The following is a 26,862-nucleotide window of genomic DNA, read 5'->3' as shown; positions in this document are numbered from 1 at the left end:
TCATGCGATCATACTTCCCAAAATCAGATTTCTTACAGACTAGGGAAGGTCTGTGGGCGTGTCATTTCTTTCCTTGGCCATCATTAACGCCAGACTGATGTGGTGTCTGTCATCTAAGCACTGTCACATCACCACCTAGTTCTTGGTCATGGTCAGAATCAAATCAGAAGGACAGTTTTGGCTGCTATTTCTCTATCTTTTGGGCAATGACAAGGTTACAGAGGCAAGAATGCAAAAGTGAATCCAGTCCTCCACTTTAAGCAGTACTTGACATCCAACAGAAGTCAGGCTGCCTCTCCCCCTATCATTACTATAGCATGCCTGCCTCCCTGACAGCTTTATAAGCCATACTGCGAAAGTAGCATCCAAATTCTTCCAAATGGGTTGGGAAGCTATAATAGGGGTATGTTATAACTTGGATCTGCTCAGCTGTAAGACACGCTGGGATACTGGCAACTGGTCGGTGAGGAGACAAGAAATGTTTTCTGGAGTGGGGTACTTGGAGAGAGGGGTGAGGACAGAATCAAGGAGGTCAAAAGGAAAAGGGAGACTTGATGAATAGCAACCCCACTCTTCTGCGATTTGTATGTGAGAACTGCCCTTCTTCTTCTGGAGAAAGTCACAGTATATGTACAGGGGATGCTGATGGAGCATTTGTGTACAACTTGTTGACACCATAAGCCAAGAACGGAGAAAAGTATATGTAGCAGTTAAGTCTGTAGGGTCTGCAGTCGGACAGTCTAGGTTTAAATCCTAGTTCTACTACTTATTAGCTGTGTGACCTTGGGCAAATTGTTTTCTCTCCCAAGGTTTTTGTTTCCTCAGGTGGAAAGTGGAGACAAAAATAATATGTGCACATAAGGCACATGAGGATTAATAGAGATAAAGCATATACAAAGTTGAGCAGACTGTCTGGTACTTAATAATAGCTCAGTAATAATAGCCGTTATGGAACAGTAGCTTGAAGGCAGTGCTGAGTGCTGACAGTTCTGGGGCTGGAGGTGTGAAGAAGGAAAGGCTAAGAAGGTTTAAGAAGAAACTAAAGACGCTGTGGGTTAGGGGCAGGAGAGACTTGGAGCTCACCTGAAAGGTGAGGCAGCAATCTGTGGAACTGACCTGGAGGTGGAGCCCAGGCACAAGGTTAGGTCAAGGTTTCTGACCTTCAGCTCAGATAAGGGTGAAGAAGCCAGGCTGATGCCTCAGAAAAGTTCAGTAAAAATAGTTTGTTTTTCCAGCTCTGAATATGAATATTTTTTATTGCTCTAGGAAGTCAGTCAAAAGTTGTCTAAATGGTCCCTGTTAAAAAGAAGCATAAATATTCCACTTCTAGAAATCTGCTCTGAGGAAATAATCATCAATAGGCACAAAGATTTATAGACAAGGATGTTCACTGCAGCATTATTTATAACAGTAAAAAGTGGTTTACAATCTAGATGTCCAACCCACACGGGATTCGTTAAATAAATTACGGCACATCCATGAGATGAAATACCGGGCAGCCAGTGAAAAGCCCATTTGAGAAGAATACTTAAGACATGGGGAAATTATCACAATATGTGATTAAATGAAAAGGGTTGGCTACAAAACAACACAGTACAATCACAGTTTTGTTACATATCTAGAAGGAAATACCCAAAAATGCTGAATGCATTACTTTTATAAATGCTTTTTAAGAAAAAAATGATCACAAAGGAGTTACACTAGAAGGAAGCTCCCACAATCAGCTTATAATAAAAAGTCATTAAATTCAGAACACAGGAACACAAACAGTAGCTATGATCTGAATGCCAGGAGCTCTAGCTGGTACCCGGCTGTTGTGAAGGGCTGAGGGCAAAGCAGATCTGCATGCCATTGGCGTGAGGCCAGGTAGAACCTAGGAAAGATTTAGGTCAGTGGCTCTCAACCATGGTTGCATTTTAGGAGCTCAAAAAAAAAAAATCAATGCCCAGGTTCCAGTCTCAGGGATTCTGACTTAATTAAGAGCTGGTCGTCTATATTTTTTTCAAAGCGTTCCAGGTGATTCTGAAGGAGCCAGTGAATTAGAGTTGAGTGGGACCAAGCTACTGTTACCCGTATACAGAGTTGACTTGAGCCTTGCTCTCTAGACTGAGCCCAGCATGTGAAGAGAGACCCACTCTGGAAGCTAGAGAGATGCTAAAAGGGAGCAGGCGGCCCCAAGGCACCTGGTCTATGCAGGAAAATGACCCTCAGCCTTGGGGGACATTCACAGAAGTGCTCCTTTGAGCTGACCTGTTTGGGAGCTTTTACCACAAGGACACTGCTCTTGGCTCAGACTCCTCTTCGCTCAGACTCTTGATGGGGCCCATAGCTGACTCCATAAAATCAAGTGCAGGTGGCTCTACAAACGGGAGAGGGAAGAAAATCAAGATGCTGGGAAATCTACAGGGATCTGACTCTGCAGAAGCCGGAGCTAGCGGTATTTTCCTCTCTCCTGCTTTTGGGCAGAAACACACCCCAGCCAACAGAGCAAGATGTGAACCTTAAAGGCAGTCTGCTTTGGGTGGATGAGGCCTCTCGGAGGGCTCCTAGTTTCCCTCAGGTGCCTTGAGGGAAGAGGAGCAGAGGGAAGAGGCTGCTAGAAACAAAAGTTTGTATTAAATGATAAGATCTCCCCAGCTTCTCACTACAGGTATAAGTTACTCAAGCCACCAAAAGAAGGGAAATAAGAGTCCTGGGTCAGGTGCTTTGCCCACTGGATCCACCTATCCCTGAATAATTAAGAGCCAACTGAGGCTCTTTTGTACTCCTTAAAGCAGGGCTCCTTGGGGCGCCTTCAGGGCAATGACTAGGGCAGCAAGGAGGGAGTTTTGGCTCAGGTGGACCAGTGCGGATGGCAAGGAGGGATGGATCTAAATTGCTACCCTACCAGACATTTCCCTGAAGTTGCCTCCCTAGAGGCAGCCTCCTGTCAATTCTGGCAGAACAGAGCCGCAGGTAACTCAAAATACTGGATGATCAAACTGTAACATAGCTGTGCAATGCATTGTATCTGTGTTCATATGTGAATGTATATGAGTATATTTACATACACACATATATCTGATATATAGCGGATTTACCTTCCTAATGATGTTTGGCTCAGGTGGAGGCTAAAAGGACAACGCACTTTCTGAAGATACTGGCAATCAGGTGGGTTTCCAACAGTGGGGCTGGCTGTAACTAGAAACTGGCCTGAGACTAAATATTCCCCACAAATAATTCACAAAAAAAGAAATGAACCACTCCTGGAAAATCAAGAAGTGATGGTAATCTCCATTCAAGATGGAGAAGCCTCCCTTGTTTCTAACCCAGCTTCCTCCTTGGGGAATTTAAACCTATCTCCTCTAATTTGATCCTCAGGAGATAGCAGAACAGATGGTCACCAGCCATCCTCCAGTACCAGCCCTTCCTATCACAGAACAGGCCAGAGACATTCGTGGTTCAAATGCAAAGACATTCTGATAGTACGGACAAGGCTTCAAATTCAAACGAGTTCCAGGTGCAAGTCTGATTAAGTCATCCTTATTAATCGCAGATCAATGAGGGAAGTGTCACGGTTGGGACTCAGCACACAGCACTGCCTTTAAAGCTCAGGGGAAGCCTAACGGAATCCTTGTTCTCCTGTTTCAAGTCAGAGTGGAGGAGGATGCGAAGCCCAACTGTTGGGAAGTGTGCTCAAGGTCAAACTCTCCCATGCCCAGTCGCCATCCCTCCCAGGTCCCTCGTCCTGCTTTCCCCACTGTTCCGAGCTGCAAATTGGATAGGAAGCCATCTTTTTTTCCTTTTCCCACTCTGGAGGTACCAAGTGTAGGCATTGCTCATTGGTGAGTCCCTGACTGATGTCAGGATTAAAGAGTGCATTCTGCAAGGTTTGGTTTTCATCTCTCATGCTCACTAAAGCAGAGGGAGGGAAGCAGACATGGCAGAGCCACAGAATGTTTGGCACCCCCCTTCCCTTTCAGAACTCTGCTCCCAGCTGGTACTTTCTAGCATTTAAGCAGGTTATAGGGGAATTTTTTTCAGAAAGAAAATCTTGGAGGAGATTCCTCCATCTGAGATAGAAAGTGACATACACAAAGATCCCCTTCCAGACTACCCATCAGAGAGCCATCTCTTCAGCTAAGGCAGATGTCATCAAACCAAAAGTCAGAGAGAGGGAGGGCCACAAAAATACAGCAGTATGACAGTGAAATCCACGTGTTGCCCACATAAGCTCTAAAAGAACAGCTCAGTTCAGTCAATTCAATGAAACTCCATTAGTCAAGACACTTGCTTTGGCTTCTAGTCATACATTTAAGACAAGTTAGTTAAGCTTTGTCATAAATTTAAGACCAACTTAGTGATGGCTAAACTCAAATGCAAAGATCTGAATGTGAAGAAAACTCATTATTTCCAACACACACACACACACACACACACACACACAAACACACACAGAGTCACCAGGTGACGAAGACAAGCTAGTGATCAAGGTGACTGGATGAGGCAAAGGATGATCGCAAGACTCACTGGGGTTCAGACACTGATGTATAAATAACCAAATACTCCCTCCCAATAGTTCTCTTCCTCAGATCTTCAGGTACCTGGCTTTGCCTCTGTCCACACCACAGGTACAAGGTAGGTGTTCAGCCCCACTTGATGAGTGAGGAATCTGAGGCATGGAGAGGGGACTTGGTGCTGAGGGAAGAGCTAAGGTGGTGGAATACTAGCCCTCTCAGCCCTCCCCCAAACCCTAGACCCCAAGTCCTTTGGACAACTCCATATTAGCTGTCAGGTCACCTGAACAAACCCACAGGAAAAAAATCCCCACAATAAATTCTATCACAGCAGTGGAGGCAATGCTAGTAATTGTGTTTTCCTAGTCACGCTGATTCACCTCCATCCTGGAGATCAGAGACATGTCTTATCTACTGTTGCATCCATAGCTTCTAGTACCTGGCACATAATAGGTGGTCGATAAATAGTGAACATGTGAGTTTAGTCCCACTGTTGGTCTTTTTTACCTTGTATCCACTCAGTAACAGAGCCAACACTTGAGGACCATGGGGAACATCTAGCTGCTGGGGGTGTGGGGGGGGGCATTGAAGCTCAGCCCTGGGGCCTTTAAAGCTATATAACAAGGAGACATGCACTTCTAATCAGGGATCTTGTCCTTTGCCTTCTGTGTCCATTCTACCACCTCAATCCTCAATAAAAGTAGTGAAATTTGTTGATTGTATGGTATTGACCTGAATTGATATCTTCTTGGCTTTCCCTGTGGGGTAGAGGAGGGTGGCCAAGATTAAGAACAGGAGTATCATGATCAGTGTTCAAAAGAATTGGACCCGAGAGCATCTTCTTCCCAAGTGTACACACTCCATCCACCAATCTACAGCCTTGCCATGCTGATCCTCCCTAAATGTCTGCTAGCCCTCTGCCCCCTTGCTGGGGCTCCCCTTTCCCTTTTCAGACCCACACTCAGGGATCAGGGCTTTCTGGATATTCCTTGGGATTCCTGAACATCCTATGTGAGCTTCCAGTTTTTTCTCATCCAATCCCGGCATAAGGCTTTACTACATCAGGGGAAGCAAAAAGTCGTGGTTGGATTTTTTTTCTTTTTTTGTAAAAAATAAAACTGGTTTATACCCACTGGGCTGGGTGGGGAGGGGCAGGAGACCTGAGTTCCAGTCCTGCCTCTGAGTCTGGAACCTTGTATCAATGTAAAGTGCTAGATTTGTATTAAGATAAGATGGCTCCCTGACCTCAAGGAACTCATCATCTCACAGTAGAATCCTAGTGGGCCCTGAGAGTCAGGGTGAGTAGGGGACCAGCAGGTGACAGGTAGGACCAGGCTGTGGGATGTTCCAATCAATGCCCAAAGTACAGGATAACATGCACACAGAGAGATAAGATCACTTAAAACTGTAATTTCTAGATCTGTAGTCTGTAGAGTGATCAAGTGGCAAACTCCCTCTCTCTCTCTGATATTTTATCCCCCTTCCTCCTCGGTTGGTAATCTAAATTTGGGGCAGGGTACTGGCGGGTTTTTCCAAGCTGCTTCTTAATCTGCCCCCCTTTTCCTAGTTGTGAGGTCCAGTTCTCAGGCTCAAGTTCCCCTCTTCCCCTTCCTCAAGGTCATCTATCCTGGTTCAGAAAAGGTGAGAGCCCACTTTTGAATGTCACGAAGAACTGGGGCGGGGGGCGGTGCGGTAAATGAGAAGGAATGGAAGAGAACAGGCTAAAAGATGAGGGAAAGTAGGGGCGGGGAGGACAGAGAGGCGGGCCAGAAGGGCCTGGAGGGAGACGCCGCTGCCGCTGCCGCTGCCGAAGGAGCTGAATGAGGCCGAAGTGGTGGGGATGGGAGGGGGAGTGGAGGTGCCTGAGAAATGTGGAAGGAGATTGGACTCAGAGAAGGTAGGGTCGTGGTGGGGTCTAGACATAGGCAAGCTTCCAACCTCCCAATCCCAGTTCCGCTCAGTCAAGGGGTCGGGAAAGAGCGTATCCCGAAGGTGGGCAGCCCTTCCCCGCTCCGGCTGCTCTCATCACCACCGCGGAATACCTGGAGAGGATCGCAGGGGTGGGGGCAGAGTAGGGCAGTTACCTTTCCTCCTCCCAACTCGGGGCCCACTGCAGCCCGGCGCGGCGAGGACTGGGCACCGAGGGAAGGGGAGGAGGCAAGGAGGGCGCTTCAGGTGGCTCCTCCTGGTTGTTTAAACTTTGCGCTGGAGAAGGGGCCGGCTCTGTCCTCCCTCCGCCGCCCGCCCGCGGCTCCGCTCGTCCGGGTGTCCTCAGCCTCGCCTTCATCCTCTGCGGGTCCTACGCCCACTTCCCTCTCGGCTCGGATCCCCATCCCCTCTCCTGTCTCCATCTCTCCCTGTGCCGGAGCGCCCCCCGCTCCCTCCCTCCTCGCTGGATCTCCCGCAAGACGTGAGCGGAAAGTGAATGGGCAGCCCAACCACAAAGACAAATTACCATGAGAAAAATAAATCAGGAAAGCGCCGTTCGCATCCCGCGTTCCCGCCGCCGCGCCCCTCTCCGCCCGCCGAGGCGGGAGCGCCGGGCTCCGGGACGGCTGCATCTGGGGCCTGGCGGGGCAGAGTTTGGGCTCCGCAGGGCCCTGCCAGGTCAGGGGGTCTGGGAAGAATCCGGTGGGGACGCTCGCAGGCGGCGGCGGAGCAGGGACGTCCCCGAGCGCGAGATTTCACACTCCGGGCGGGCCACGCGTTCCCACGCGCCTCGCCGCCTGCGCTCTGCCTCCACCGGGTTTACTCGTCCGCCCTCTCGGAGCCTCCATCTCGGCGCCACCCTCGGCGCCTCAGCCCGGCTCTCTCCCAGCCTTTCAACCGTCCGTCCCCTCCTCCAGGCCCGGCCCTGGGTCCCCTTCGCGGCGTGCAGCCCAGACGCCACCGACAGCGGCCGGGCCAGGGCCCCGTGCAGCCCGGACCCGGAGCCGGCTGACGGCGGGAACGCGGCAGCACAGAGGGCGCCCAAGCTGAGGTGGCAGAGGGCGGCGTGGAAGCCCGGGGACTCCCTCCTCTCTGCCCGCAGCCTCCGCCACCTGGTTCCAACTTGCCAGCGGCCCCGGGCCCCTAACCCTCTACCCACCCGAGTTACTGAAGTTTGCAACTTTCAGCCCAGCCCGCGCAGGGGAAGCGTCCTGGGCTCCCGGGACTCACCTCCAGGCTGCGGGCGCAGGTGCCCGGTTCCGGGCGGCTCCCGGCTCCCGGCGGCGGGGAGCTGCGAAGGCGAACCAGGAGGGCTGGCGGCCGGTCTGGGAATGGGGCGGCCGCGCAAGAACGGCCCCAGACCCTCACTCGTCGCTCCAGTGCAGCCGCGACCCGGGCCCGCGCCCGCCACCCTCGGGTTCCGCCAGCAGCCGCCGGACGCGCCGCCGACCCGCCCGGCTCAGCGGAGCTGGGCTCAGGCGGCAGCCCTCGCGCTCCAACTAGCTCCCGACCAGGCGCGCGGCTGAGAGCGGGGAGGAGACGAGGGGGCCGAAGGAGGGAGGGAGAAGAGGTGGGGGAGGAGTTGGGAGCGAGCGGAGAGAGGGAAGGGAGCGGGAGAGAAAAGGAGGAGGGTGCCGGAGAGGACCTGCCGCGGCTGGCGCGCCACCCGCCAACTCGTGGCGCGCGGAGGAGCGCGAGGGGGCGCCCTGCACCTCCGCGTCCCCGGGCTCGGTCCGAATCCCGCCCTCGGCTTGCCAAGTGTGTTTACACGGAGGGTGGGCAGAAGTCCCGCCCCGCAGCCGGCGTTCGAACGGCGAGACCCAGGTCCCTCGAGCACTTGCTGCTTTTTTGCCACGTCCTGCCTTACCGTCCTCGGCAAGCCCCGTCTCGAATCCGGCTTTCTGCTGGGGCGTCAGCGCACCAGAACCCTGCCCACCCAACCGCTGGGGCCTGAGGAAATTCTCCCTTCCCCTCGGCTCCCCAATTCCCCAGCCCTATCAGCTAGGGACGATCTTCCTGCCTGTGGATTTGAAGGGGGAAAGAATTGAGTACAAAACAAGGGAAATCTGATATAAATTGCAGTCGAAGGGAATGAGATGAGGCTGCTGGGCTGGACTGGAAAACCAGAATCGGCCGGAAAAGGGTTAACTTTACTAGCTACACGACCTTGAGTGAACCTCTCCAAGCCTCAGTTTCTTCAGCTGTAAACCAGGGTTGGTGATAACCTACCCTACTGAGCGATTGGAGTAGGGGCTACAGTGAATAACATCAGGAACATTGGGAGGGCATCCAATAGATTAGTGAGCGGGGGAGCCGGTGGAGGGCTCTCAGCTGAGGAGGGAAGGTTTAGCGCGACCACACCGAACAAGGCTGAATTGTTTACAAGTTTAAGTATCTAATATTTCTGATAGCTAGAAAACCTGAGGGAAAGACAAGGGGGCAAAAGCTGCTTCAAATCCTATCTGCCCGGCTGCAAGAGGGATGGGAAGAGAGCCCTCTGCTGAACAAAGAAAGGTATTTTAACATTTTTTAAAAAGGTGACCTAAGAAAAGAAAACGAAAGAATGAAGGATACAGACAAAGGACCTGACATATTAAAGCAGGAGAAGTGTGATTATAAGAGACAGCTAAAGAGAACTGTGAAATAAAAATAGGTAAGTTGGAAGAAGGAAAACATTAAACGACTTTCTAGACTGTGCCAGAAATTGAAGAATTAGAGTGAATCATTTTATGTAACAAAATTCTGGATAACGGAAATCCTAGATAAAACAGAGGAATGGAAATGGTAAGAAACCTAGAGAAGCACCCTACTACACACACACCCCTCTGAACCAAGGAGAGAAGTAGTTTGGCCAGAATGATGGGAAAGAAAAAAAGAAAGAATCCAAGAAAGGAGTTTATGAGATGCTGTAAAAAGGGAAACTGCACAATCTCAGAAATAATGCCTTTCTAGGGCAACAGGAATGCTGAGATTCATAATGTGCAGAATGGAGAGGAACTTGCAAAGGGAAGACACTCTGAACAAGAGGAGAGAGATGCAGACAAGAGGGAAAAAGGAAGGAAATGGGTATGTCGGGCATACCAGTCTGGTAGACCATCCATTTAATAAGGGGGTAGAAATCAAGTTGGAAGAGGTAGTGCAGGGCATCGAGTCCAAACCTATCATTTTACAGATGAGGACAATGAGATCCAGAGGGGAAGCATTTGTCCCAGAGTTGGGGGCTGGGGTGGGAGCAGGTCTCCTGATCCCCAGTCTGGGACCCTTCCACTGCTGTGAGTGTTGCCCGCCCCGCCTCCCCCCGCACTCCCCCATTCCCATTCCTTACAGAACTGTGGGGACTGTTTTGTTATTGCAAAAATAAAATGTGTATGAAGTATAGACACCTTTTAATTAATACAAAAATATGAAAATATTCTATATATATAGCAGAGAAAAGGTATGAGCGGGAGAGTTTCCCATTTGTTTGGTTGGGACAGCAGACAAAGTGCCTTCTGAGTGGTTGTCGGCAGCAGCTCTCTCTTGAAAGGCTATAAAAATCTTTTCCATCCTTCACCATATTCTCTCACCCTCCCTCTCTTTTTCCACTATGTTTTGATTGTTTTTTCCTTCTTCTCTTTCCACCATCACTTCATGCCCCTTCCTGGCTCTCCCCCTCCACGTTATGAATGAGTGTGGGAGAGGGCTCAGTGCAGGAAGAGAAGAGGGGAGACCCCAGCCTGGGGACACAGCCCAGGAACGCTTCGTTTTCAGGGGAAGCAGGAGCCAAGAAGGGGAGACACCCAAAGAGACACAGACAGAGGAGCAGACATGCTTGGGATGCTAGGCTAATTAAACCTAATTGCATCCTACGGTATTCTATTGACTAACAGTGATTACTCAAGAGCTCTCAATACAAGAGAGCTTCAGAAGTCCAAACCTCAGGAAGGGACAGTTATTTTACTAGCCTGGCTTATCACCTGCTTCAGGCATCCCCAGAGTTTGGCAAACCCTGAATCGTTTACTAGGAACAAAACCTGGAGCGTTGACCCCATCACCACAGTGTCACCACCATCTTCTGTCACTTTCCTTAAACCTCTGCAATAACCTGTACAGTAATTACTTCTATTAGGAGCAATTCTTCACCTACCAGAACAGTGTTAATTAAGCAGAATGTAAATACAGTAATTAATACAGAATTATCCAAAACAAACATGCTAAAGAGCAGCAAACATAGAGGGTGGGAAGAAGTTCTTGGAATTTACTCTTGATCTAGAAATTCCAAACTTACCTTCAACTAAGGTACCAAGAGATTAAGAAGTAAGTCCAAATTCTCATGCTCAAGGGTGACAAACCTGGGAGCCCACCTGAGGGCATTTTCTGGGATATCTAGCTGCCTCTGAAAAAAAAGAGTGCAGCCTCTCCCAGGAGTGTATGTAGGTGTGTGAGTGTGTGTGTGTGTGTATACCCACCTGTGCATAGCCCAGGCACAAACACAAATCTGGCCTTGCAGCAAAAGGCAAACAAGCCACAGCCACTCATATATCAACAGGAGAGAGAGAATTGAAAAAAAGAAGGCAGCAATCACTTATAATGTCCAAATACTTTTCTATTTGGTTTTCTATTTGGTCCCAGAATCACCTGCTCATTGTGCCTGGGGATGGAAAAGAAAAAGGAAAATTCCCACCCCAGAAGTCATTGTCAATTTGTGAACCAAAAGCACACTTAGGTTAGAGGAACTGAAGTGTCACTAAATGACAGCTTTGCCATTGTCCTGAGCTGATGTGAGAGAAGAGGCCTTCCTTCCTTCCTTCCTCCCCAAACACTTAAGTGCCACTCACTGTGCTCCTTGGAGAGGTCATAAGAGGAAAGAGCCAGAGCCTCACAGTCAGGCAGAGAGGCAGCTCTAGTCACAGCAAATGCAGGACCAGAGCACTGCGGGCACGTGGAAGACCAACAACCAGCTCCACCCAGCAGGGCAAGGAGGTCTTCACAGCAAAGGGCCCTTCTAGCTGGGAATGGAGATGGGGCAGGAACTTGCCAGACAGAGAAGCGGGAGGAAGCAGAGTATTCCAGGCAGAGGGAATAGCATATATGAAAGCATAAGGCGATATAATTGGATTTCTGTTCTGGAAGAATTACTTGGCCCTGGTTGACAGATTCAGAGAAAGCTGAAGCAGTAAATGTGAACAGGTGCGTTGTTGGAGGAAAGAGCACCACACCCGCAGTTAGGGCTCGTCAGTTCTGAGACCAGCTCGGCTGCTGGCCACTAACGAGCTGGGTGTCCTTGCACAAGCCTCTTAACTTCTCCAACCTCAGTTCCTCGTGGCTAAAACGAGAGGGGTCGATTGGCTGCTTTCTAAGGTCCTCTTGGTTCAACATTCTATGATTCTAACTCTCCCTGCAGACACTTCTTTAAATTATGTCCTTTACTCTGTTGATGCACTGAGTCTTTTCGATGTGTTTAGCACGTCACAGTTTACAAAAGTCTTTTCCATGCAATAGCTTTTGGCCTTCACGCCATGTGAAGGAGATAGTCACACTGCCGCCTGGGATGGTCTTGTCCAGCCCCGGGGCTGTAAACACCATCTCTCTGCTGATGACATCTAAGTTTCCATTAGCAGCTCTGACCTTTCTCCTGAAACCCAGATTCAGAGAACCAACTGCCTGCTGCCCTCCTCCACGTGAACATCTAGTAAGTATCTCAGACTTAACTTCTGATTTTCTTTCCCCAGACCAGCTCCTCCCTCAGACTCTTCCAACCTAGTAAATTAAAACTCCGGTCTTTGAATTCCTCAAGGCCAAAATCTTGAGTTCATCCCACACTCCACCTGTAAACCGTCAATAAGTCCCATTGAAATATTTTCAGAATCTGGCTACTTCTCACCACCTCCTCCTCTAGCACCTCAATTCAAACCACTCTCTTCTCTCACCTGGATGTCTGCTCTGCCTGCTTCCACCTTTGTGCCTACAGCCTGTTCTCCATGCAGTAGCCATCCGCAGTCAGATCCTCGCCCTCCTCTGCCAAAAAAAAACCCTTCCATGGCTCACCAGCTCCCTAGAGGAAGAGCCACATCCTCTCGAAGCCCACGAGGCTCTTTCTGATGTCATCTCCTACTGCTCTCCCCTCCTTCACTTCTCATCAGCCTCCCCAGCCTCTCCACTGTTTCTGGAACACCCGAAGCTCCCACCTCCAGGCCTTCTCACTTGCTGTTCTCTCCGCCTGGAAAGCTCTTCTGTCAATGTCCACATGGTCATTCCCTCTCTTCCTTCAGTGTCTGCTCAAATATCAGTTCATTAGCAATGCATTACTATCCTTTCAAAAATGACAAACCCCTGTCACCCTTTATCATCACCTGACATTGTACATATTTATTATCCATCTGCCCTAACCAGAATATAAATTCCACGACAGCGGAGGCATTGCCCACTTTGTTCATTGCTGTAATCCTAGCCCACAGAATGGCACTAGGTAAAAGCAAGTGCACAGTAAGGATTTAAGAGTGAATCATTATTATTATCCCCATTTTACAGATAAGGAAACTGAGGCGCAATGTTACAGTTTTCAGAGCCGAGATTTGAACTTAGATTTCTCCATATCAGTGTTCTCTCCAACTGATTATCAGTAAACATCTGTATTTGCACTTAAAAACTTGCAATAGGAGATGCATATTAGAGTAAAACATATACTAATTGTTTTCCACCCAGGTCACCACATGTGTCCATTGACTCACACAGCAGCTCTCCAAGTCACAGCACAGTGGAGCCTGAGCTCTGAAAACCCAAACCTCTAAATGGTCACCAACCCCACATGTGCACATTCATTCTGGCGTCATTTTTGTTTCTTGTGTTATAGTGCTAATTTTTCTTCTCATTTCCTGAGAAAATAAATTCCCTTCCAGACCTTCACATATTTACTCTCACACATTCTCTCAGGCAGCATGAAGATCAGTGTGTACATGCACACACACGCACACACACGCACACATACAACATTTTCACGTCTCCTAAGTCAGGGGTGTGGTGAGAGAAGGCAGGCTGACTTTGTAGTTTGCCCTTGGGATGACACCCAGGGATGACCACATCTGGCTCCGCAGGCAGTCAAGAGCAACTCTTCACCTTCCTCTTTCCTGCTTTTCTGACAAACATGTCAGACTGGGGCTGAGGATGAGTCAGGAGGAAGTGAGGTATGGGAGTGGTGTGAAGATCAGAAGGAAGGACAGAGGCACGGCTGGTCCCCCAGATGACACCAGGCTTCCTGGTAGATGCTCCAGATAAAGGGCCAAATCAAGTGCTCAACCCCAGGCAAGGGGGCAGGGGTCACTCTCCGGACATTTGGACTCAAGGAAGAACACAAGGTGTGGCCACCCTTCTTGAAGACATTTGAAACAAGAGATCTGTATCTGTGATTCTCTCCGAGGACCATGGTGAAGTCACAGAAGTCCCAGATGGATCAGAGAGGATGGGTGTTAGCCAAGAAAACCTACACCAATGTCCCCAGAAGGGGATCTGAATCTTGTCAAGAAGAGAATCCCAGGTTGTAACCAAGAAGAGGCCCAAGCCTGGCACTTAGAGGACCCCAGCAGGGCCAGACTTCTAGACAGGATGTAGGGAGTCATCTGAAGGAGAACCTGCTGCCTGAGTTGGAGTAGAAAACCACTAACATGGTTGAGAGGTCCAAAAAGACTCCTTTACTCTGGCCAAAATGCCTCTCCTCTGGTGTTCCACGGCCTGTGAAATCCATGGTAGGGAAAAAATAGGTTGGAATAATGCCTTAAGCTGACCCATAAATTAACAACCCCTTAGCAGGAATGGGCGGTAAACAGTAATTCTCTCCAGATTACCTACCGAGCACACCACTGTGCTGGCACCATACAACGCATGCAGAATCCTGGCCCGTGGAGAGCAGTCATTCAATACTTTATTACTGATTGAACGCATGGAGGGATAGTGGGAGATGATGCTGAACCGTGAGCAGAGCCAGATTAGGGAGGCCTTGAATGCCATGGAAGGGGTTTGGATTTAATCCTACAGGCCAGGGACTTCCCTGGTGGTCCAGTGGGTAAGACTCTGCGCTCCCAATGCAGGGGGCCCGGGTTCGATCCCTGGTCAGGGATCTAGATCCCGCATGCATGTCGCAACTGAAGATCCCACGTGCTGCAACGAAGATCCCGCGTGCTGCAGCTAAGACCTAGCGCAGCCAAAAAAAAAAAGAAAAATCCTACAGGCCAGGCAAAGAGAATTATTTGAGGTTTGGAGCAGGAGCCTGACATGGTGAGATGGGAGACAGTGGGTGGACCTGAGTGAGGGAGGCTAGTAAGAGACCATTACAACAGTCCCTGCAACTCCCTGAGACCTTGATTAGGGCAGACATGACAAAAATAATGAAAACCCTTAGGTAGGAATCTAAGGGATTGGAATACAGAATAGGGGACTGAGATGGAGAGAAGTAAAAAAAAAAAAATAAGAGCAGGGATATGGATGCCCAGAAAAGTTGGGGCTGTGAGCCAAGTGAATAATAAGGGAAGACATGATGAAGAGAACTTTGCCCCTGTCAATACGGCTTAGTGCTGGCTCTGCCCCAAGTCTGGGAAATGAAGGGGGTTGGGATGTGTCCTTAACACATCCTGGTGGTGCTGCAGGCAGCTCAGATCTCAGATGTTAGGTGAGAAGCACCACCGATTCTCAGGAAGAGGCAGTATGCTCCTTCATTTCAATTAAATACTGATTTTCCCACCTCTGTTATTTGCTCTGTTCTGCGCTGAGGCTGGAGAGGACACAGAGGATGAGTGATGCTTAAGGGATGATCATCATATTAGGAATGTGAGGTGCATATAAGAAGTAAATATCAGGTAAATGCCAGATTGGCTGCTTCAGGCAATAAACACCAGAAAAGTTCTGGGGAAAGAGAGCCAACTGGAGCTGGGTCTGGGAAAGTTTCTTGCAGGAGGTGGGAATTGCTCTGGACCACACAGAAAATGTAGGTGTGGAAAGGCACAGGGGAAGGAAGAGACACACAGTGGAGTTCTGTGTGAAAGTAAAAAAGTAGATAAGGGAGAAACAGCTATAATCTACCTAGGCTTTTTAAATCTTTTGACAAATTTCTTTAAGGAACGCTTTTTTAAAAGGTTAAGTCACCATGGGGCTAAAGGAGGGAATGATGTCTCTTTTATCAAGATTAACAAATGGTTTAGATACAGAATAAGAAAGGTAGGAGCAAATTTTGGCTTCTCTAGATGGTGCAGATTTAAAACTCCCTCCTAAAGAATCTGTGCAAGGAGTGGGTAAACAAAATGTGGTGTAGACATACAGCGGAATATTATTCAACCTTAAAAAGAAAGGAAATTCCGACACATGCTACAATATGGATGAACCTGGAAGACATTATGAGAAGTGAAATAAATCAGACACAGAAGGACAAATACTGTATGATTCCACTTACATGAGGTGCCTGGAATAGTCAAATTCATAGAGATACAGAGGAGAATGGTAGTCGTCAAGGACTAGGGTGATGAGGAAATGCGGAGTTAGTGTTTAATACGTATAGAGTTTCAGTTTGGAATGATGGAAAGTTCTGGAGTTGGGTGGTGGTGATGGCTGCACGCAATGTGAATGTAACCAATGCCACTGTACACTTAAAAAGATCGTGAAGATGGAAAACGTGATGTATATGTATTTCACCACAAAGAAAAAAGAAAAAAAAACAATATATGTAGAAAGACCCATTTTATATATTAAAAAGTAATATTAAAAATAGTTAACATGCGAAATGTTCTATTATGTATACTTTACCACCACCACAACAAAAGGATCTACTTCAAGACTGATCAGATTTAACATCTTTCGAAATGTTCTGGAGGGGAAAGTCCCTTGACAATCCTCCACGTTGCAGCTGACCAAATGTATTCCGGTTACAGTAGAAATAAACTGACAGGCTTTGACAGTAGGAGGCATCAGAGCTGTGGTCCTCAATCCTGGGTGGATAATAGACTTGCCTGGGGGAGCTTTGAAAGTTATCTGTATCTGGACCCCAGCCCCCAGAGCATCATATTTCGCTGCCCTGGGGTGGGGTCTGGGGAACTGGTGTTTTTCCCAAGCTCCCAGGTGATTCTAATGGACAGCCAGGGTTAACTGCAGAGAACAGTAAGGTTGAAAATCTCAGCCTCCCTGGGCTTGAGTCTAGGGTCTGCCATCTGCCAGCTGTGTGATGATCAAGTGACTTAATCTCCTTGTTTCTTAATAATCTTGTCTTCAAAACTGGGTAATAATAGCCCCAACCTCAGAGGGTTGCAGAGAGGATTAAGAAAGACACTGCACACTTAGCACAGCGCCTGGGGCCTTTTAAGAGCTCACTAAATGTTAATTATCATTGTTATCAACTGAGTTTGTTTAAATTGGCAGAAAAGGAGCAGATGGGTTTAACGTGGCATGTGCAGATATGCTTAAAAATAAACAAATCCAAACTCTGTGCCTAACGTCTCTGTCAAAAACCAGGAAAGGGCCTGTATCTTTGGAGGCATTTTTAACTTCCAGTGCATGAGCCTGAAGTACTGCTTTGCTCCAGAGGCCAAGAAAATACATACCAGGCATCAGCAAGGGGTGGGGAGAGACTGAAAATAACTGAGCCTGTGCCCTTGCATTTCTCTAAACACCGTACATCCTCCCCTCCTTGATTTGTGGCGAGTTCTAATTCCTGAACCTCTGAAGGACTGTTCTGACTGACAGTGAAGAAGCAACGGAGACAGAACAATCAAGGGCTGCAGAGGGAAGACAGGCCATAGAGGTTAGGATTCTCCAGCCTGGAAAAGGACACGATGGAAAGCAGTAAACTCATCAATAACCAGGAGAAGGTGATCAAGGACTCATTCAACCCAAACACTTGCTGGAGGGGGAGATGAGTGAGGAACACTTAGAACAAATAAAAGAAATGGGTAATAAACTCATGAAACACATCATGCCAAGATGTAGTACATGAAGGAAATATAAATGAATCCACAGAAGGTCTGGACAAATTGATGTCAGAAATGTTAATGGATGCCCAGGGGAGCTGATATATACCCACCTTGAAGGTCGGCTTCAGAGAAGGCAGTGGGGGTGTCCTTTCCAACAACGGACTGGAGAGATCATGGTCTGACCAGCATGTGCATTCATTCCAATTTTCTTAGTGCCGCTAGGGAGGGATTTGGCAGAGCGTCAGGAATGAATATGAGCGTGCTGTGTTCAGGGACAGTAAAAAAAAAAAAAAAAAAAACTGGCTTGGCTGGAGTAAATGGGCCGTGTTAGGAAGTGAGAGAGCTTTGTCTGGATATGCAAGGCTGGGTTAGATTGTCCAGGGTACCCAGAACCAGTGCTGAGGGGCTGAAACTAGTCCAAAAATCACAGAATGGGGACTTCCCTGGTGGCACAGTGGTTAAGAATCCACCTGCCAATGCAGGGGACATGGCTTCGAGCCCTGGTCCAGGAAGATCCCACATGCTGCGGAGCAACTAAGCCCGCGAGCCACAACTACTGAGCCCGCGTGCGTGCAGCCCGTGCTCTGCAACAAGAGAGGCCACCGCAATGACAAGCCCACGCACCGCAGTGAAGAGTAGCCCCCACTCGCCGCAACTAGAGAAAGCCCGCGCGCAGCAACAAAGACCCAACGCAGCCAAAAAATAAATAAATAAATTTATAAAAAAAAAGAAATCACAGAATGTTGTAGCTTTTCTAGTCCAAGCCCTTCTTTTAAAAGATGAAAAACTCCAGCTCAGGGAAGTAAGTTAACTCTTCCAATATCCTATAATGAATGCATTAACAGCAGACCAGAGATGGGAATCCTGAGGTTTTCCACTAGCCATGTGGGGGACTAGGTCTGGGAAGGACTTTGCAGAAAGACCGTTCCTAAATCAATAACCTTGAGCAAGTGTCTTAACTCGTTGGAGCTGCTGTGGAACGACCCCTCTCCAGGCCACATTAGCCCGGGTGTAGAAGTAGAGACTTGGCAAAGGTCATAAGCTGTATTTCTCTAGCTCCACGTCCATTAGTTCTGTGGGAATTTAGCTTTCCCCAAATTCCTCCCAGTTAATCTTTACAAGGCCCAGCATGGATCTCAGTCGAGTCCTAGACCCAAGTTCTGTGAGCTGCCCTTGCTTCATCCCTCCTCCTTGCTTCAGTTGTTTGGGGTAATGTCCTCTGCCTCTCCTGATGTCCCATTTGAGTGCCCTTCTGGTGTCCAACAATGTCTCCAAGTCAAGCGTTCTGGTGTTTGTGTAGAAGGCATGGACTCCCACGGTGCAGAAACCACGGGCCTTGGTTTTCCCCTCACTGTTCTTTTCTATTGTTTCTTGAACATGGAACTGAAGCAATGTTTGGTGTTTGCTTTGTACTGCAGCCGTCATGCCTTAGGACCGAGGTGAGGGACAGAGGACGGTCTGAGTGGCACACTTGCTGTTGCCCTGAGAGCTGGCCCTCATCCCTAAAACTGGTTCATTGCCCTTGGGTTTTTCACAGCTGTATCCCTGGTGCCTAGCACAGTGTTGGATACATTGCAGGTGCTTGATAAAGGTTTGTTGAATGAATAGTGGACAGATTTCTCTCTTCCAGTGGATTCTTTCTTCAGACTTAGATTATTTTTTTCCCAGGAGGCTCAAACCAGTCCTTGCATCCTTGTCCGTCTCATTCTCCTGGAAGCTTCCGGATGGGTTTGTCTGAATGATAGGGTAAACATGGCTTAGGCTCCAGCTAGGATCCTATAAATCTAGGATGCATGCAATGAGACAATGCAGCTATACGTGTCCAGCATAGAGCCGGTGATATCATAGATTACTCAACACCATTTTGTCTTTTCTTTCTTTTGCCTAACTAGGATCACTGGCTCAGAAGGAGGGGAAATATCAAAGGCTTCACACAAAGAAACTGATTCAAAATGAAAGCAATTTGGAGTCAGGAAGGTTATGGTGTAACCACATCTGGCATAATGTGGGTTGTTCTACTCACTGAACATTAAAAGGGCTACGAGGATGTTATTTATTACAATTTTACTTTAAACCTCATCTATTTCCAAAGAGGATTGAAGGCAGGTAAAAACAGTTAGAAAACAAACACACATAAGAAAAAGAAAGAATAGAAGAATCAATATATCAACCAGCTGCTTGGGTACCTGTGATGAAAGACTGGACAGTGAAAAGTGAAGATGGGTGGAGGCTGCAACTGTCCATATGAGCAGAGTGACAGGTCTCAGGGGCAGGAACCAGTGGCTGCGGAGGGCAGAGATGGTTGTCAGTGGATCAACGTGCAGGGGTTTGTGTGTTTGGGGTGGAAACTAAAGAGGTACATCTGTGGGAGTTTCTGGGTGAGGGGGAAGTGATTGGTGTTTCTTTAATCATTCAAAGAAGTAGAAACCTGATTAAAGGAGATATATTGGTAGATTTGAACCTGGAAACGAAAAATAGTAGTGCTTTGAAGGAGGCAGCTTGTACAGATGTGACAGAATGATATTTGAGATGTTAACGACTGTTCTTTTCTTCTCCTCTTTTTCCTCCATCTCATTCTGGCCCCAAGGCAAAGGAAGAGAAAGGCTCCTGTATTTTCTAGACCTTGGGAATGGCATGAGAGGGCACATCTAGGTCCTATGAGTGGGGCAAGTTAGCTGAGAAAGAGTGCCAGACCAAGCCTCAGCACTGGAAGTGGTGTCTCTGTAGGCTGAGGGGACATGCATCAAAGGGATGTGGTCTGGACTGTCCCCAAAGCAAATCTGATGGGGATGTGACCACAATTCAGGGGGCCCCAGCACCTGCACCGTGCAGTCTCCATTCAGAGGAGAACTAAACATTACCCTAGCCAACCCAACTCTGAGGCCTGTAGAAGATGCAGACGCTGACTTCCACCTCACAACCCCACTGCCGGGGGAGCATTTGCAGGATCCCATCTTCCTCCAGGAACTCAACACCATCCCCAAATGGAAAGGAAAAATCATGTTGAATTAACTAAGTATTAAATAAAAAATGGCTAAGAAATACTGAGTCTTATTGAATTTACTCAAAAGTGACTAGAATACATTTCTTGCATCGAGCAGAATAGGGGCCTGAGGTCAGAAATGAACTTGAGTTATAAGAAAATGTAGTTACATGTTTGCACACCCTAGTCTGTGGATGTGAAATTTGTACCTGCTATTCTGGTTTTTATTGGCACTGTTGCTATAGTAATACATCAATTAACCAGAGAGCCTCCTTCCAGGAGATGTAAGCTTCAGGAATAACCCCCACATGGAGATGAAAGCTATTTCTAATGACAAATAGTCCCAGGACATGGAATGACAATGACAACCGTAAAAGTAGAAAAGGTCTACAGAGCTCACACAGAGACTGGTTGATTTGTATGCCAGAAGCCCTTATATTTTCTTCTCTCTTCCATCACTTCTGAGTTGTATGAACTTGGGCAAGTCATTTAACCTCTTTGAGACCAAGAACTGTGGAGAGAGAGTGGTGAATGTGCTTGGAAACCAAGATGAGCTGCACATACACACCACGTGATTCCCTTATTAGATGACTACTTCTGGTCATGCTGGGTTGTATCTGCCTCTCAGTCCCTAAGACAGTGTTCGGCATGTGCTAAGTGTTCGATTCTATGTGTGTTGAACTGAACTGAATGGGTTGACAACAGCTGGAAAGGTCAAAATGCTCCCTAGAAAAAAGACTGGAAGAAGAGGGACAAGGAGGGAAAGGAGAATAAAAAGGTCAGGATCTAGAGCAGAACAAACAGAGCAGGGAAAAGGGGGAAAGCCAGGCAGAAGCACCCCAGAGCCAGACCCACTGGCTGTGTGACCTTGGGCCAGTTAACCCATCGTTCTGGACCTCATCTGCCAAATGGGGATAATAATAGCACCTACTGCATAGGGTCCATGTGAGGATTAACTGAGTTAGCATAAGTGATGTAGCTGGTGCATGGGAAGAGCTCCGTGTTAATTATTTCTATTATTCGATGTGTCATAGGGAATAAGAAAAATGGTAGTCTCACTAATAATTAAAGAAATGCAAATGAAGGCAAGATACCATTATCACCTGTTGGCAAAGAGTTTTTAAAAAAATTATTTGCAGTTCTTGAACTCTTCACATTCTATGAAGATATAAAAGAAATTGGGGGATGGCGACTGGGGAGGAGAGACTAAGAGGATTTCTTGGGAGAGAACTGTGCTGAGAATCACACACACACACACACACACACACACACACGCACACTCACACACACCATCAAGGGTAGGATGCCAGGGCCTATTCCTCAACTCAAGCCTGGTGAAGGGGCATACCACAGGACTGATCTCAGGGGGCCTCGGCCTGCAGCAGCTTAAAGCAGGATTTTAGTTCCCGGCCAGAGACTGAAGTCAGGTCGTGGCAGTGAGAGCGCTGAATCCTAGCCACCAGACCAGCAGCCAGTGACAAGGCCCTGGCCCATCAGCTGTGTAGAAATGAGTTTCCACAGAGAGGTGGAAAGTAATGAAACAAGTAAAGTGTTTATTTGGAGGAAAAGTGTACGTGTGGATAGACACACGGGTGAGCTCAGAGAGAGAGTCTTGCCCTCGTGGTAGTTTGAATCACTATTATATGGGGCATTTCTTCTGGGTTTCTTTTGGCCAATCATCTTGCTTCGCCTGGTTCTGAGTTCATAGTTGGTTTATCTCAGGGTCCTCCCGTGTGTGCGCGCGCATCTCTTAGCCAAGATGGATTCTAGCGAAGAGGCCTATGGGTAGGTTCACATCACTCCCTTTCTGACCTCCAAGGAGCCTTTCTGCACATGTGTAGTCAGGAAGGTCTCCTTGACTTCGAGAATGAGGACTATGTGGCCTTTTGTCTCTTATCTGGGCAGAGCTCAGCCCCTCCTGCTCTTCATCTTGGAGTATCTGTCCACAGGGAACAAACTCCAGCTGTTCTGCCAAGGGCCCATCTGTCTCCTGCCTCAGGACCACTCAGAAAACTAAATATGGGGCCCCTACAGTTGGAGGAGGGGAGCACGGGAGACTGGTACCTGCTCCCACGAACCTAGAGGGCAAGAGAGGGGGGTTGGCTGCTTGGGAGGCTGAGAGCAGGAGAGTTGCAAAGAGACCCAGCAGGGAAGTGTCAAAGAGTACATGGAGGTGCCCACAAGAGAGTCAGCTTTAAATACGTGCTGTGCTATGAGAGCACAAAGCCATCTTATGACAGTACCCGTTAAAGAAAAACTTTCTTTTCCTCCTTCCCACTCCTTCTTCCTCTGCTGTGACCACGAAGGGATGAGAAGCAGCAGGTAGTGAGAAGAGAAAATAGGCTGACCACTCTCATTGCCAAAGGCAGGCAGCTTGCTTGCAACTGATCCCAGCTGGGGGAATGGGGGGAAGTCTTATCTTTAAATGAAGATGAAAGTGCTAATAGAATTAACATTCCATTACTGACTTTAAGGTTGTGTTTGCATCTTAAAGTGATCAGAGGCTGTTTTATTACTTAAAAGTGAGTAGAGTTTGTACATTCAGACACGGGGAATAGATTTCCTCTACTAAGCAGGTTTAATGAGACATGCGAAGCAGGAAAAAAAATTGTTTTCTCATTACATCCAATGAGTCCTGTTTACTGATTGTGCGTTGTTTTCCAGCAGTGCTCAGGTGGTGCTGTGGATGGCTGCATTGGCCTGCCCATTATCCAGCTCAGTCTGGTAGCAGCACCCTGATTTCCCTGTAGGGAATGACTCTGCTCCCTTGCTGCAGCTTTGGTAGACATGTTAATCAAGGTGCCCACTCCCTCTGGCTAAGAGAAGGGCGTGTATCCAAGCTAAGCCAATTGGACTTTCTCTCCAGACTCTTGGACCTTGAGGACAGAACTGGCATGCTGGAGTTAATTCATCCCAGCAGCTGTGATTAGTTCCTCTACCCAGATCTCTGGAACTTCCCTTGACTCTCTGAGCTTCCCCATGTCTGTCAAATAAATTCCTTTCCACATAAATTAGCCATCGTCAGTTTCTGCTGCTTGCAATGGAAAAATCCTAAGTGTCAAACTGGAGGGAAACAACATGTGCCAGAACAGAGCTGGCGATGTGACAAGTGTCATCCTATGAAGGATTCCCAAGTTCCTCTAATGAAAATGTCACAGTGCACATCTCAGCTTTTGTGGAATGTGGAGAGTTTAAAAGGTGGCAGGTAGGCAGGCAGGTAGATAGCCAGGCACACAGGTAGATATGGATAAACTTTTTATTTTATGTATTATATAGTCATCCTGTCTCTGGCCCAGTGCTAACTGAAACAGCAAATGGATTTGAATGAGCAAGTGTGGTTGATGGAGTCATGTATTTTTTGAGAGGCTTCTTTAGCGTTTCAAAATGAGACACAGAATTAGAAGGTTATACCACGTTAGTGAAAAGTAACCACTGTCCTGAAGCTATAGACCAATTCTGTGGCTTTTTCAAGAACCACTTTTCTGAATACTGTCTCTCTTGAGCAGTTTTATAGTGTTTCTGAAACCAGTTTATTGTGTGAGGCTTAATGATCTCCCTCCCAGTACATGTCAGTGAATCAAATGTCCTGGGGTTTAAGAGAATAAAATAGATTAAAATCAAGAAACGTGTATTGAGCCCTGTAGCAGACACTGTTGGTACCCTGCCCAATAGCCATCCCCCCACCCCCACTTCAGTTTAGATATCAAGCAGTCATGTATTTAAGGGATAGGTCACCCCAACCCCAATCCAAAAAGCAGCCTTAGTCATTCAAAATGATTCTATTTATTTTGTTAGTGATTGGCTTTGTAAAGGACATGTGACTGAATTTCTGTCCAGTGAGATATTAGTATCCATTTGCTGAGGAGAATATTCCAAGAGAAGTTTCTTAATCTTAAACAGAGGCACAAGAAAGAGATTTCTCCTTTTCTGCCTCTAACTGATGATATGTGAGGATGTGATGCCTGGAGAGAGTGCAGCTATCTTGTGACCATGAGGAAAGCTAGCTAGTATACTTAGATGGCAAAAAGGAAAGATAGAAGTTGGAGCATTGATAATTTAAGCTAATTAACTGACCAACCCTAAAACTGCCTTACCTCTAGCCTTCTTGTTAAATCTCTTTATTGTTTCAATCATTTTGAGTTGTTCTCTGTTATTTGAAAGCCTATTACCTTGGGGAGTTTGCAATCTCTTTTAAAAATGTCACAGACTGGATCTTTCAAATATATGGCAACAGTTGCTCTCAAAGATATTTTTCCTAACTGGTACTGTTAAAAAACTAAATTCAACTAAGTAAATTTTCTTCTAATTGGCTTTATTCAATGATTCATGAAGCAGGCAGCATCCCATCTAGCAAATAGAAAGCTCCGAAGAGCTACAGAAAAGGAAAAGTTTTTAACGTCAGAGAGGGGGTGGGATGAGGAAGTCATAAATGAAAAAAGGATTATTCCGGGCAAGGTCACCTTCCTTGGGGGTACAAAAGGATCTATTAGGCAGAGTACCTCACTCGCTGGTGCCGACCGGGAAATTTCAGACTGACGGGTTAAGATTACACTCCCGGGGAAAGTAGGGACTGCAGTTAGGTTAGGTATTAAGATTTGGTTTGGTGACATGAGCTTAGCACAAGTGATTCCATTTTGGAGTCTGTTGTTTCTTTCTTTCTTTCTTTTTCTTTCTTCTTTCTTTCTTTCTTTCTTTCTTTCTTTCTTTCTTTCTTTCTTTCTTTCTTTCTTTCTTTCTTTCTTTCTTTTTTTAACAATTCCCCCTTTGCGATCAAACTCTCAGCTTAACTGAGAGATGTGAACAAAATTTAAGCTATTGGCATCACTCCCAGCTACTACTCACAGCTTTTGTTGATCCTTTGTGTGTTATCTATAGGTCATGACGTCTTTGCTTAATCTCTGTGGCATTCACAGGTCATGGCTCTGGGTTTACAATCCTTAAGTCGGTCATTCTCTTGGCTTCTTTTCTAATGTTCTAGTCTTAGGGAGATCATTTCCTGGGTGGTCAGTAGTTGCAAACATGCATTTAAAGCCTTTGAGAGAATACAAGGCGCCAGAGAGAGTCCTATGATTATTTATTATAAGCAGGATAATAACCAATATTTAGAGTGTTCTTTGGAGACAAGATCCCCAACACCCAAACCAATCAAAATCAAGTAAGTCAAAGAAAGTCCCCATTAAAGGAGTCACCTTTTAAAGCCAAGTGCCTTGGTCAGTGATCTTATGTAACTGAGCCTTAACTTCCCCAGAAGAGTTAACCCAGGTACAGCAGGTGGTGGTGGCCACAGCACAGATACTTCCTTGCTCAGCTCAAAGATAATCAAGGGCTAGTCTACTATCAGGAACAGCTTGGCCACAGAGTCTAAGGATTTGGGGTGGTGGGGAGGCAGCTATTGCTTTAACAGTGGATTCTGCAATATCTTTAAGAATTAAGGAGATGTTTCTGATCATAGCCTCGTGTGTAGTCATTCCTAAACAGGGAAGTAGGGACCTGTCAAAGGAAGCGAATTCTGAATTATAGAAGCCTCCTAGTAGGTCCTTTCTAATTTGATGATGTAAATTCAGGGGAGTTGACCAATGAGGTGTCTCTGTGTAAACAGGGGCATAATTAGATAACCTAAGAGGCGTTGCGTGGTTATGCACCAGCCATCGAGGCATTCATAGACCCAAGGAGAATGATAACCACCGCAGACAAGGATAAATCCTGTCAGCGTACAAACCACTTTCACTAAGGTGGCACTGTTAATAGATTCATTTGCAGAGACTGTTGCATTTGCCTATTCAAACCAAAGGTCAGTTAGGTTTTTCCTAACCTGAAATAAAAAGTTGTTCTAAATTCCATAGGTTACCCCCCTTATTATTATTATTATTATTATTGCTAAGGGGGGTTACCTATGGAATTTAGAACAACTTTTTATTTCGGGTTAGGAAAAACCTAACTGACCCATATCCCCTTAGACATGGATGATGGCATTATCTTTCCAGGCCAATACCAGAGTAAAGGAAAGAAAGGGAAGAAAAAATGATTTCATGTTTAGTTTAGGTATGAAGTCTTGATCTGGCATCTTGGGAGGAAGCAGTCTACCTTGACTATTTCTCTTCCTAGTTGATTTGATATGGATGTCTCTTAACATTTGTGCAGGACCAGATGACAGGGGGAGCCTTCTTCAGCTGTGAGATGTACATCCAAGGTTCAAGTCCCTGAAGTCTAGCTGCCATCTGAGTAGTGAGGATAATCTGGCTTAGTCCCTTCCAAGAAAATTCAAGGGCAGTCTTTGTTTTTACTGATTACAAATCAGAAGGGTGGGAGAAAATTGGAATCATTAGTTTGGAGAGTCATAGCCTGATATTTGAGGAAACTAGATTTCAGAATCCAGTCCAATTTATAGATATATAACAAAACCTCAAAGACAATTAACAGGACTAGAATCTAATATAGACAAAGATGCAAACACAATTTTTCTCTCTACAATTATCCCCATTTCTTTTTTCCAAGGACAATAATAATAAAACAATTTGTATGCAGT

The 26,862-nt window shown here is 46.9% G+C and overlaps 1 protein-coding gene across 2 annotated transcripts in view; it reads right to left on the bottom strand.

The window, feature by feature from the left end:
• Nucleotides 1-12,389, bottom strand: part of SEMA5B (semaphorin 5B) — a 121,610-nt gene extending 109,221 nt beyond the window's left edge. The window contains exon 1 of one of the 2 annotated variants that reach the window (XM_082459481.1): nucleotides 12,335-12,389. The gene's annotated coding sequence lies outside the window, so the exon portion shown is untranslated. Of the gene's footprint in view, nucleotides 1-7,655; nucleotides 9,643-12,334 lie in introns of those variants that run through there. The other variant, XM_082459480.1, reaches the window with a different exon arrangement.
• Between the last annotated feature and the right edge of the window lie 14,473 nt (nucleotides 12,390-26,862).

The sequence above is a fragment of the Balaenoptera physalus genome (assembly GCF_965194825.1).
Source record: "Balaenoptera physalus genome assembly, chromosome: 4".
Lineage (NCBI taxonomy): Eukaryota > Metazoa > Chordata > Mammalia > Artiodactyla > Balaenopteridae > Balaenoptera > Balaenoptera physalus.
Note: the sequence above shows the minus strand (reverse complement) of the source record. Positions and strands in the feature narration are given on the sequence as shown.